The sequence below is a fragment of the Cuculus canorus genome, chromosome 1 (assembly GCF_017976375.1).
Source record: "Cuculus canorus isolate bCucCan1 chromosome 1, bCucCan1.pri, whole genome shotgun sequence".
In the NCBI taxonomy this organism is placed as follows: domain Eukaryota; kingdom Metazoa; phylum Chordata; class Aves; order Cuculiformes; family Cuculidae; genus Cuculus; species Cuculus canorus.
In genome coordinates, this window is record NC_071401.1 from 68,975,414 (window position 1) to 68,989,644 (window position 14,231).

The 14,231-nt window shown below is 39.8% G+C and overlaps 1 protein-coding gene across 6 annotated transcripts in view; it reads right to left on the reverse strand.

Moving 5' to 3' along the window:
- Nucleotides 1-13,832, reverse strand: part of UBE3A (ubiquitin protein ligase E3A) — a 53,516-nt gene extending 39,684 nt beyond the window's left edge. For 3 of the 6 annotated variants that reach the window (XM_054085449.1, XM_054085605.1, XM_054085236.1), the window contains exons 1-3: nucleotides 13,534-13,832; nucleotides 9,393-9,600; nucleotides 4,994-5,061 (exon numbers count right to left, since the gene is read on the reverse strand). The gene's annotated coding sequence lies outside the window, so the exon portion shown is untranslated. The remainder of the gene's footprint in view (nucleotides 1-4,993; nucleotides 5,062-9,392; nucleotides 9,601-13,533) is intronic. The other 3 variants (XM_054085530.1, XM_054085386.1, XM_054085309.1) reach the window with 2 other exon arrangements.
- Nucleotides 13,833-14,231: the final 399 nt, after the last annotated feature.

The following is a 14,231-nucleotide window of genomic DNA, read 5'->3' on the forward strand; positions in this document are numbered from 1 at the left end:
CGAAAGCACAAGTTTTCTGAAAAGAATGTTCCCGTCAACTTAAAAAGAGAGATGAAGTAAACAATAAATGAGTGAAAGAGCAAGAAGTCAGAAATAACATTCAGATGCATCAAGAGAGGCTAAAAGCAACTTCTTGATGAGCTTGCATATTTCATTTAACCTTGAAAGTCTGGAATCAAAAACATGACCTAAGAAGAGGCTCATAGCTTTAACGTACAGAATCTAAAGCCACACCATGGAGAACATAAGTACCTATTTGTCAGCAATCAAAAAGAAAGCCAAAGAACTTTCAGCTACAAATTGCTTAACTGAAAGTTGTCATGCACATGGATTTCCTATACCCACTACTTTCCTTGTGTAATTTGCTGTTCACTTCTTGTGACAGCACAACAATCTGCCAGATGGCACCCAGTATCTGAGGTCGACAAAGATTCCTGAAAGAAGGAACACTTTTCTTTTTTAAAAAAGAACTATGACTTCTTATTAACATTATTTAACGATGGTTGCCCTGGGAGGTGGCATTTCTAAGAAGTTAAGTTTCCTTTACAGAAGAACTTTACAGTATGCACTCGAATAATCTTTGATACAATTTTTTTAAAGATTATCTTTTTGATAGATGATCTAATGAAAACATGGGTGATCAAGCTGTACGCAGTATCACCATAATCTCCCTTACCTTCCAGTGCCAGAATTTGAATTGTTTAATTAAAAATAACCACCTGTCAAGAACTACCCCAGCTAGCTTACCAGTTAAAAAAGGAACTGACAACTAATAAGAAAACTGGCCTTTTATAACTTGAGATTGATTCAAGTGTTCTGGAGGAAACTGTACAACAGTCATCAACTCCCTAAGTTCAATCTTAACCTTCACTTGCATAAAAGAAAATAAAAGCTAATAGTGTAATAGGCACGTGTGAGACAATTTCTTATTAAAGTTGGAAACATAAACTGCTTTTGCTGACTGTATGTGGATTCCAACACAGAAAACATGAAAACACGTAAGATTCCAGAAGTTTTCTTCATGCAACTAATAGTAGCTTGAATTATCAATGATCCTGAAGTAAAACAGCCACTAATAAAGCCTGATTAAATAAATCCTAGCAGATCTGAAAAAAAACCCAGTACTAGGGCATCCATATACTTTGCCCCGCCACACCTAGTAAATCAAGCCACTCAGCTAATAACAACAAATAAAAATTGCATAGAAGATCAAAAGAATTAGGTCCTCTCCTGGAAAATGCCAACCTAAAGTGACTAAGGCAGTCACAACTGATGAGCAAACGCAGACATGGCCCCACTATTACAGTCAGAATGACAGATATGACTCATAAAGGGTTCCCCAAAAAGTGTCTGTTCATCTGCACAAAGTACTTTGGACATGTTCAAAACCTGAGATCAGTTCTGCAATTATTCAATATTCTTTGAAAGTACTCCAGAAGTACCAGAAGAGACACACAAAGACAGAATGAAGACAGGTGGAAGTGCCTTGTGATTAGATACTGGGAAGAGTTCAAAGTTAATCAATCTAATTAATATGGATACTGCAAGAAACACAGAAAGAATGCATAAAAATGATTGCCCAATTAGAAGAAAGCATAAAAATCCCCACGATTAGAAACTGAAGGTAGACAAATTCAAATCAGACAATTAAAGCTTAAATAAATTATTTTGAGGTGGAGATCTGAATTTCATAGACTCATACAATAGTTTGGGGTGGAAGGGAGTTTGAAGCTCATCCAGTTTCAACCCCCCTGCCATGGGCAGGGACACCTCCCACCAGATCAGGCTGCCCAAGGCCCCATCCAACCTGGTCTTGAACACCTCTGCGGAGGGGGCATCCACAACTTCCCCAAGCAATCTGTTCCAGTGGCTAACCACTCTTGTACTGTACAATTTCCTTCTAATATCTAACCTAAAGCTACTCTCTTTCAATTTAAGGCCATTCCCCCTTGCCTATCACTACATGCTCTTGAAAAAGGCCCTTTCCAGCTTTCGCTGTAGGCCCCCTTCAGGTACTGGAAGGTTGCTACAAGGTCTCTTTAGAGCCTCTTCTCCAGGCTAAATAATCCCAACTCTCTCAGTCTGTCCTCACAGCAGAGGTGTTCGAGCCCTGTGATCATCTTTGTGGCCCTCCTCTGGACCAGTTCCAACAGCTCCACATCCTTCTTATGTTGAAGATTCCAGAACTGGACACAATACTCCAGATGAGGTCTCACAAGAGCAGAGTAGAGGGGCTGAATCACCTCCCTCAATCTGCAGCCTATGCTACCTTTGATGTGGCCCGGGATACAGTTGGCCTTCTGGCTTGTGAGTGCACACTGCTGGCTCATGTCAAGCTTCTGATCAATCAGCACCCCCAAATCCTTCTCCACAGGGCCGCTCTCAATCACATCATTCCCCAGCCTGTATTGAAAGCACAGATTGCCCTGACCCAGGTGTAGGACCTCATGAGGTTTGCACAGGCCCACTTCTCCAGCTTGTCCAGGTCCCTATGGATAACATCCTGTCAACTGCACCCCTCAGCTTGGTGTTACCCGCAAACTTGTTGAGAGTGCAGTTAATCTCACTGTGTATATTATCAATGAAAATTAAACAGTATTGGTTCCAGTATGGGACCAGTATTACTATCTTCAAATTAAAGCTGGTGCCATTCTAGAATTTACACAAGTCCCTGAGTGAAACAAACCTAGAATTTGGTGCACCTCAATATCCAGAGATCAACTGAAGATTTATGTAAAAGCTTCATCCTATAATAGCTGTATACTTTGCTTTGGTGTATATACTCACAAACCACACAGTAACAGAAAAAAAGTCTAGTATTTGCTCCCAGTCCCTCCCCTGTCCCAAAGCTAAAAGTCTGTGCATTATTCTCATTTTCTACAACTGCTCCTACAACTTTTGATACTAGATTTTCCCTTCAATATCTGTTTTTGGTTTGATATTCCAGTAATATCATAGACATACTTTATTAACCTTTGTAATAAGACAGAAAGATCTGAAATTATCTTTAGTCTCCGCATTTTTCACTTAGACCACAGCTGATTTTTCTTTCAGTATACACACATTTTTTGCAGCAGAACCTCTTGGTTATGCCTGCTACTTCAGGCTCCCTCCAAAATGATATACAGTTATGAATGGAAAGCCCTTCCCACATCAGGAGGTGAAATCCAACCATCTATTTAAATTTCTTTTAGTAGCTCTCCTTTTACTCCCTAGGTATCAAGTTATTTTCCAAACAGGTAAGATTTACAGCTTCACCTCAGCTTTAATATTTAAACTTTTATTCCAACCATCCTTTTGCTTGTGCTTTATTATTTTGCCTCCTTTTGCCACCCATCTTTTACATAGCCTTCCACGTGAAGTACATTTCTGTTCACCAAGTTCTTCAGTGAGATCAGCAGGTTTATTTAAATACATTTTATACTAAGACCAAGCAATCATGCAAATCTGTAGCATAATATTCAGCTTTTCTGATGTTCCATTAGTTCATTTCTCAAGTTGTGGGGGATTAGAGGGGAATTCTTCATCAATTTATAAGGCACATACCATTACAAAGACTCTATGCATAAAGTGGCAAGCAGTTAAACATTCAGAAAAAAGCAGTCCCAGAAATAATGGCATAAAGAAATAACAGCTTAAGTTTGAAGAGCCATCATACACACAACTGGTATTGAAACTGGAGAGCAAGAAGCAGGTGGGTGGTCCCAGTGGTGCTGTGGGTGCAAAAATGGATACACACTACCTGCCAGATGCCTGTTAGAGTGAAGGACCAATCTATAAAATTACTTCAGGAACATCTGGATTGTGATCATGTAATGTTACAGATTTTTAAGAGATTTACAGTTTTTAATTAGCACACATAATATTTAAAGTTTCAGCTCAGAATCAATCATATAAGCCCCCGTCTATATCTTCCTACAAAACAGAATTTAAACAAGGAAAAAAAAAAAAAGACACTCAACAATCCTGCAAGGTTGAGATTTCACAACTATAAATATGTTCTCCTGTTAAGTATCTTCAAAAGAAAAGTCTAGACAAACACACAGCATTAAAACTCATCAGCAATTACTGAGTTTTTCTCCACATTTAAGTAGTTAAAAAAAGCACACACAACTTAGAAGCAGTTGTTGAAGTAGCTAACTACAATTTTATACATGAACGAACAGACCTATTTAATATAGTAGAAAAATGAACTTGAACAATTATTGTTTTTCTGAATGCAGCAATGAAAAAGTTTCAAAAATTTTCTGTGTACCAAGTTGCGGAACTACACAACTTGAGACACTACAGAGTGGTGCAGTTATTCCGTACTGCCATATACCTCCACAGGACCACACCACAATGAAGTTATAAAATGGCAGTTAAAATAACTACAAGTTAAGGTTCCAACCTTACTGTAATACATGTACGTATTTTTAAGCTGGCTGGACATTTAAGAGCCTAGACAAGAAGAGATACCACCTGCCCTGTGCTCATGTTAACATTGCCAACAAAGGTTACATTTCTGCATTTCCTGCATTTCAATTTGCAAATTTGACTTACACTGATGTTTAAGTTTTCTAGTAGTTCTCAACTTATTTTTTCAAGTCATATCTAAAAACTGTATAAGCCTCACTATAAACATGCTCAGCAGCAAGTAAAAAAAAAAAAAAAAAAAATTTTTCAGATTTTCAGAAACAGCACCGATTCTTATCCAATCCATGGAAAAAAAATAGATGGATGGTAGCTGTCTAATCTGAGCTTGAAAAACAAATTAAAAGGGAATTAATCAATGTTGTGTCATCAATATCTATTTTCTCCAAGAAAAATCAAATAGCTCAGTTTTCTAGAGATGTATGAGTAACAGACATTGCAGTAAAAAAATACAGGAAAAATTAATTTGTTTCTTACTGAATTTATTTCTAACCTTTTTTTTAATCAGGGAACAAAAGTATAATTATTTATTACTATAATTATTAGCATTCACACAATATAAATGAAACCATAAACATACCATATCTTTCCAGAGTTGCAGAAACTTGTCCTTTCAATTTCTAGAATGGACTTCTATAGTTCTTGTACCTATAATGCAAAACATTACATTTCAGTTTTTGCACTATATACCAATCTGAAGCTCCATACAACTTAAAAATGATACATTCAAAAAGGCCATTAAATTAGACACAAGTTTGCAACTAGATGAAACATATACTTAGAAATATAACAGAATGATAGCATATCTCTAGTTGGAAAGGTCCCATAAGGATCCAAGTCCAATTCCCTGCTCTTTGCAGGGCTATCTAAAACTAAATCCTACAACATCACAACTAAATCATACTTTCCATAAAAACAGCAACAGAAAACACTAAGTATGTTAGGGAAACTATAAAAGCAGAAAGTATACACACACAACGTTCCCTATTCTTTCGTCTCTAGTGATGCAATAGTATTACAATTCCATTCATTCAGTTAATTATAAATATCTATTTCCTTCTTCTGGAAGATTCTGGCAAGGTTTTGTCCCTCTCCTCACCCCCCTGTAAAAAAAATAAGAAAGAAAAAAAAAAACCCAAATTGATATTTATAAGAAAAAAATCCCACAACACTCAAAAGAAGTCACAGATATAAACAAATCCTTTGTCCTGGCTGCTCAAAACTGCTAGAGTTTGATCAGCTTTTCTACACAGTGTTCATTTTCAGGGAAGCCGTAACTAACAAAGGCAGTCACGTCTAAAACATAGTCCAAGCATTTTCAAACAGACACCTAAAAGAACAACCAGTTTCAGGTGAAAAAGCGTCATAAACACACATAAAGGCATGTAACTAAAGCCATCCAGTCACTTTCTGGAAAGTTACTGAATTGGCACACGGTATCGCATTTTCAGCATTGTGAAGATTTAATACTTAATTTCTTGGTTCTAAAACTCTGTTAAGAACAAACAAATCCAATGCAGCTGATTTAGGCTGATCTCCGATTCAGACTGGAGTTCCCATGAAGGAAACCCTGATCTGGTTACCTTAAGAGTACATTTAGGTTTGTCGTAAAGATGTCAGAGAAGCCATCCAGTACCAAAAGTCTGATTCTGTATTGGGGATGTGAAGAGGCGTGAACCTGGACCGACAGAGTTGTGCCAGTGAAGCTTTAACAGTTTATACACATTTTTTTATATTTAAATTAAAAAGTTACATAGGGCACCCGACCTGCTTCATGAAACAAGATTTCTATTTCAACAATTACGATAACTATATGGATTCATGTACAATTAGGATGAATAAGTTAATGTTATGCAAATATGTCAATAAAGCTTTACTACTATTCAGAAGAAGAAGAAAAAAAAAAAAGAATAAATTTATCTGAACAGTGGAAGACAGTAACTGATGATATTCCTTTTCAGAGGTGGTACTTTCACTCCATACCAACAGCAGAAACCCAGAATATCAGTCTTATATTCTATTGAAGAACAATGCTTCACTCACAGTGACGCCATTAGAGAACCTCAATTAAAAGTATCCTGACAAATGTCACCAATATTTTCACACCTTGTATCACAGAACTTCCAGCTTAAACTCCAATGTACATATTTGCTCACACACAGCAATGACGGCTATGTAAAATTCACTCACTCTCCTCTAAGGTATGAAAGAACCAACTTTCAGTGTGCATAAGAGTACAGGCAGAGCACAAAGTACAGCATAAAAAGTATCACAAACACTCCTATCAGGGATCTCAGGATTACTGACCAGCAATATGAGAAAAGAAAACAGAGGTTCCCAACACAACTGAAGCTGTGTAGCTTAGGTCAGTACAATTTACAGCAGAAACAAGGCCACACAGTAGAGGAGATCAAGACAGAGGATTTGCTTAATGACATGTAGCTAGCAGCAGAAGAGCAAGTAAATCTGACAGCACAAAACTGAAGCACCTGGACTTGCAATTCTTTTTCCTCAATTTCCCCACAACAGCTACCACTAAGACAGAGCAGTTCAGCAGTCTACTAAAATATTTGCACAAAGGCTACAAGAACAACAATGAAATGAATCATAGAATCTGTAATGTTTGTGTAAAAGGAATGAAAATAATGTCATTATGTCAGATGTACCTCAATATTCACCTTTAGTATACCCATTACTAAGCATTAAGCCACGTCTGCACAAAAAAGTTGCAAATAGCAAACGTAACTAAAGGATAGCTAACACCATTGCATCCACTCAACATAAAGAAATCTTGATCTGTCACATGACCAGAGCCCAAAACCTGGGTTTTTTACAACTATGTCATACATTTTCAATAAGAGAGACTTCAAGGACGTTGAATAATACTAAAAAAAGATGGTAAGCCACTGAAATAACCAAACTGTAGCATACAGAACTGCCAAATATTTAAGAAACAAATTATAATATAAAAAATACTTTGCAATGCTGATGTGTGGTCTGATGAGAGACATCATGAAACCACCTCTATCAAGCGCTGAAATGCTGTTTACCACTTTTATTTTTGCAATAATTGTGATAAGGCAAGGGCAGAAAAAAAAAAAAAATCGGTGTGTGCTACCCTAAAGAAAATGGTAGATAATTAACTTAGTATTCTAGATTCTCTCATACAATTTCAGATATGTAAGTTCAAGTAAGAATAATTTCCTTCCACAACTACATTCTTAATATAACATTAGGCAAACAAAAAAATCCCCAAGTATTCACAGAGATCCTTCTTTCAATAAAATATTCAGGTCATAGGAAACATGGAAATAGAGTATCTATCACCACCTTACAATGTAAAGAGCTCAACTTTTGCAACCAAGAAATACCTAAGGTGACACACATTCTTAGGAGCTCCCCTGTCCCTGAACTCTTGTGAAACTTGAAGGTTGTGTAAACCAGATGTACTTCTATTGTCTAGAATAGCTAAGTTCTGCCGCAACAGCTGAAACACATCTAGCTCCTGCTACTACAGACAGCGTATGCTGGTGTACCTTGGACTTTCTAAAAATAAAATAGGGTGTATATATACATATTAAACCATGATACTCATCACCAAGACTTTGGACATGAGATCTTTCTAAGAAATAAAAAGTAATCATTATCTGAATATGGCTATACAAATAAGAAAGATGAAAACATCATATTGGAAACAGAAATTCTGAACTAGTAATCTATCTATTCAGTGTTATCCAGCTGTGTAGAATTTTTTTATACCTTTTAAGAAAACTAAAAATATTTTATAGTAAAGTCAAAATATTTTAAGCATTAAAGAAATCATCTGAAACACATGACTAGCCATAATGCAAAGAAAAACCCACCTACAACCATGGTGGCATTCCCATTTTGACCTACAGCCCATTTTAGAAGTTAAGCTCCTTTAAGAGCCACTCCACCACCCTCTAACCCCCAACCCTGCTGAACTGCAGCTGCTCCAGCCTGGTCTGTTCTGGTAACAGAGCATACCAGAGCAGGAGTACACAAGTAGTGCCAGAGCCCGGCTGCCTGGACAAGTCTGGCATCTCTCAGCACGGCACAAGCATAGCAACATGTTACAGATGGCTCCTGTGCCTCCCCTGCACGCAGCTCCTAAAGGTAAGGGAGAGGAGGTATTTGTCGTTCTAATTTCCTCATTTTACCAGTTTGTTTGGTGTAACTATTACCAAGGAAATATCAACAACTCGAAAAAAGGGTCCATCAAAGGGATTAAGAGTGTGGTCTCTTCTATGAAGGAGAGATGAAGAACTAGCTTCACCTCTATTATTTAAGCTCGGTCAAGACAGCAGAAGTCCTGCTATAGTCCTAACAGGACACCAGAATGAAAACCAAATAATGCAGACTAACCGCTGCCAGACAACTATGCAACAATAACCAAACTCAATATGGGTTCCATGATTCTCTGCCTGTGACCCTGCCAGCTGACACAAGGCCCACCAAGACCAAATTTCCATTGGGTTTCAAACTGAGATATTGTATCTTATGTTTTTTGAGGCACTTAAATTTCATGTTATTTAGTTACTTAGGCCACAGGTTTGGAATTAAGTCTTACAAGGACTGAACATGGAAAAGAAGTAGTACTCTCCATATCAAGCACCCAACTGGTACATCAGTTCAAGTTTCTGCTAAAACATCACCACTGTAATTCACCTCTGGTACAGTCCTACAGCTGACATATGACGTAAGATAAGCATGATTCTCAAAGTTAAAGTATGTGAACACAGAGCATGTTTTAAAGCTATTGAACGGATGCAAACAGTAACTCTTTCTGATGAAAAGTCTTGAACAGACATACGGTGAACATCCTTTTCATGCCACCAGATTACAAAAAAAAAAGAAAAAAACCCCAAATCTCTGCCTTGCTAACTCTCTTAAAAGACATATACCTCTGTTCTAAGGAAATGCAAGTTGCTTCAAAAGAAGCAGGTCACCCCTCTTACCTAAGCCAGTGAAGTGAGGTTCCAGAGGGAAGCCACCCATTTAGTTCCACTCAGCTGAACAACTGCAGCTTCTCCTAATTCTTCACCACCCTGTAAAACACGGGTAAAAAGCCATGCAGGACAGTAACGGAAAGAGTATCGGTAAAGACTGACTTCCACTCCCTTTCTTCATTCAGCAGTTTGTATAACACAGGGAAGCAGGCTCAACCTATTAAAAGTAAGAAGTAGTTAATGCTTCCTTTAAGGGATTCATTCATTAGAGTATTTGTGAGACAGAACACTATGGTAATATTTAATTTATAAGGTAATTTTGCAACCTAAGTTATTTTGTCATCACTAAGTTTTGCCATTCCTAGCCACAAGAATGTGGAACTATTAAAAAATAGCAATTTAAAGTACTAATTAGTCATGTGTTACATTGCCAAGCACAAATCCTGGATCTCAACATTATTTCATTTTATCTTCTCTATATTTCTCCTATGAGGTTATAACCCTGAAGAGATGTCTCACCAGCTGGTGTAGCTACTGTAGCGTTTCTTCATTTCAAAATATTATGTTTACACTGTATTTGCTGACTTTCTGCTAACCAACCAGACACATTACAGACACTACTATTCATATGAACCAGCTTTTTTCCAACTCTCATTCACAGTGCAATACAGCATGACTAGGCTGTCAGGTGCTGCCTGTGAATACAGGAAGTTGATGCAGTCAATGTTAAGGTCAAAGTATTTAAAGTGACAAAAGTCACTTCAAACGTGATTTGCTCATTCCTGTTGTCTCTGGGAACCAACTATTTAGCAAAGCTTACAGCTTTCTCCTGGGAGGGGTGGAGGAAGAAATAGATTATGTTCTTAAAAAGTAAATACCATATTCCAAATTATTTGTTATTATTTACTATTTGTTATATTATTATTTGCAAATGTGTTACCCCTCTCTTTCCATGTACAAATAGGAATTTGATTAATGATAGAAAATCTTTCTATGCTGCTTCTCCATAAAAATTCCAACTACCTTAAATATACTGGATACTTCTGAAAATGTGTAAAACATACCTCCTTTGTTTAAAATCAATATCAATTCATTAACTAAAGTGAAGCGAAGACCTGACCCACAATACCAGAAATGAAGATTGACACTGGAAATTAGATCTATGCCTACATACTTAAGGAATTCCCTCCTTTTGTCCCTCAACTGCATGTTCTATTTTTAAGTATTAGTGGCTTTTACCTTCAAGTGTATGAACACACTGGTATGGGGAGACAGAAAGACATTTCCTGTGTTTAAAAAAAGCTGATTTCTCTGGACATTCACTAAATAAACTGAAATCAAAAGTAGCAGAGGCAATCCAAAAAAAAAAAAAAAACCCAAAAAAAGCCCAAACTTTCTTGCATAGCAAAAACTAAAATTATGCCTATTTACAAAAAATGTAAGCACTCGGTTCATTCCACAATGTGTCATATAACGTACTACACTAATTATTGTTTATAAAATGTAATATATTTAAACATGTTCACAATTAAACATGTTTATGACTATTAAAACTTGATTCAAAGACATTTTTCCCCCAATTATGTATTTGGTTAAGTAGAGCCTGTGAATTCACAGACAATTAGTAAAGAACACGTCAAGAAAGGACATAGTCATAATAAGCATGATTTTACACTGAGTACATATGTAATTTCTTATTTCTGAAGCAGGTTTTCTCCTACATAAAATGAAGTTAAATGAAAATAGAGAACCTGTTCCATTTTCTCAAGTTGATTAAAACAGCGACAAACTAAAGGTGCTCCAACAAGGACTCTAACAAGCTGAGAAAATCCCTGGATGTATTTAACAAATACACATAGTTTTACATTCCATTCACAAAAGACTCATAATTTGCATATGTCTTTAAGCAGAGGCAGTAATTTAAAAAAGACTAAAAGTTTTGTTTGATATTAAAAAAAGGATGAACGCCACACAATGTTAAGATTGCTGAAGGGGATCTGGACTGAGAGATCTAGGCTTTGACAATCACTGCTATGAAAAAGTTAAACACCTCTGCTTTTTCAAGCCTTTCCTTCAGTCACTTTTTTTTTTTGAACAGTCACCCAATTATGCCCCTAAAAAAATTCAACACTTCTTTTGCCATCTAGCTTGGTGCTTTTATTTCTAAATTCATAGGAGATAGGACACCTCAGTGCGTAGAAAGAGCAAACAACTTCGGTAAACAGAAAAAGAACTTATTAATTCCAGTATGAAAGATGCTACATTAAACAGCAAACATTTAGAGTGGAATGGAAGACATTCATGAAAGAGAAATGAAGCACTGTAATACTGCATGGAAATAATTTTGGTCAAAGGTATTGTCTAGCTTTTCTTGCGAGGTTTGTCTGTATTGACTTGAGAAAATATTACCGTTATAGGGAGAAGTCATAAACACTGCAAAGTGCATCTGTTTTAAAAGACAAATGTATGTGAGGAAAACTGTCAAATATCCTTAGTAATTTGGTAACGCACATATTTTCAATTCGACACACTAATTAAACTGTTTCACAGTATTTTCAAATAAAAAAAAAATAAACTACCTTTAACTGATTACAAGATGAAAAGGCAGAGTATGTAGTGCTACCATCCAAACCAAGCAATTTGTGAAAACTGTAAAGCCCATTTTCGAGCAGTTTTCACTCTTATCAGGAGGTACCTCTCACCCTCTCCATTATTTTCCCACTCAGATGTCCAACAATGCAGTTAAATGTAGAGTGTAGCTTCTCCATTAGCAGGTATTCTCTCACTAACTGGATGCTATTTGCATTAATTACGAATTTAATTTTATCTTACAGACATCTCATTTTCAAACTAGTCAGCCAGTCAAAAAAAAACCCCACCCAAAGAAACAAACAAAATGACAATACAATCAGGTAGGTCTTACTTCCACAGTAAACAAGAAAATCAAAGGTAAAATCAAGTACGAATTTTCACTGAGGAACTTTTTGGAGGACATGTAAGGCATGATGAAACTGATCAGACAAGTTCATTCTCAGGACAAGTTCATTCTCAGGAGCCTTAGGTTTGCAGACTGCTACCGAGGTAGGGATGTTTCCATACTGGGACCATCCCCGGAGGGACCATCCCCGAAGCAACTTGCAAGACACAGGCTTTGTCTGAGAATTAGAACATCACTTACACAGACGGAAACATAAGGAACCATAAAAGAGTATTTCCATTAAGTGAAAAAAAAGAAGCGTAACTGCAAGTCTATAGATGACAGGTTCTTGCCACTTCTACGGAGTTGTGGAACATGCTTTGTTTCCTAAGCAGCAGTAACTTCTCAATGACCATAACATATCACCTTAGATGTCTGATTTACAAACCAACTGTGAACTCAGGGAGTTCTTTTAAAAGAAATGCTACAGGTACACTTAAAAACCGAAACCCAGCAAGTCCTGCAGTCGGGAGGGACAGACCACATTTAAGAGCACAGCAGCGTGCTCGCAGATTAGTGGATCCAACTATTCAGACCGCATAGAAGGCAACACGAGCAGGTGAACATCCCTACTTTGCCAAGCCGGCCTTGCACACTAGTTCTGCACTCTCGCACTACTTCCCATGGCCGTTCCTCCCGAAGGCGCCGAGGCACTTCATGCCCACAGCAGCCCGGCGGGGCGGGCACCGCCGCCGAGGCGGGAAACCGAGGCAGGGACAGGCAGGCTGGGTTCACCCAAGGTCGCTCAGCCAGCCCGGTCTCCCCGGTGGGCGGGCTGAAAGCCCGGGGCCACCTTCCCCACCTCGTGGGGAGGGACGGCCCGGCCTCGCATCCATGTGCTTCGCGGGGAGGGCGGACGGGGGGAAGAAGGGAGGGGAGAACGGCAGCACCGAGGAGAGGGAAACAGGGAGGGAAGGGGGGAGGGGACGGGAGCATCGGGGAGGGAAAGGGGGGGGAAGAACGGGAGCACCGTGGTCACGCACCGCTCCCTCCCGCCGCCCCCATGTCGATGGCGGATCTCCCCGGTGGAGAGAAGCGGGAAGAGCTGCCTCCCAGCCCCTTCTCCTTCAGCGCTGGCGTGAGCCCCCGCCATCCCTCCCTCCTTCACTCCTTTTCTCCCTCCCTTTCTCTCCCTCCCTGCCCCAGGCCGGGCGCTGCGCAGCGCCTACCGACCTGGGCGCCGCGGCCCTGCTGCTGCCGGTCACTCCCGCCGCTGCCGCCGCCCGGGCTCATGCGGGGCCGCAGGAGAAGAGGAGGAGGAGGAAGAGGCGCCGCCGCCGCTGGAGCCGTCGGGAGCCCCGGGGCAGGGGAGCCGGGGCCGCGGCCTGTCGGGGGCGGGGAGAGGAGAGACGAACGGCCTTGTCGGGGGCGGGCCGGGCCGGCGGGGGCGCCTCCTCTCTGGCGGGCTCGCTCGCTCCTCAGCCCGAGCCCCGCGCCACCATCTTGGGAGCAACGCGGATGTCAGCGCGGCGCAGGCTCGGCGGGCGGGGGTGGGGGGGGAACGGACCTCCTGCGTCCCAGCATGCAACGCGGCTGCAGGGAGCAGGCGGTGCGAGGCAGCCGCGCCGCTCTGCCCACCGCTCGAAGTCATAGAGTTCTTGGGTCGATTCCTTCCAGCGTGTTTTGTTCTTCGGTTCTTTTTTTTTTTGTTTGCTTTTTGTTTGTTTTTTTTTTGTTTTGTTTTTGGTTTTAGGTTTTTTTGTGGATTTTTTTTTCTTTTTTACTCGGGGCGCCCGGCGGGGTGGGAGGCGAGGCGGCGCCTGCGTGGCTTGCGCGCGTGAAGCTGCAGCGGCCATGCTGGAAGAGGGCAAACGGGGTGCTGGTGGGGAGGTTCTCCCTACCTTACGGCAGCGGAGCGCAACCCAGCCCGA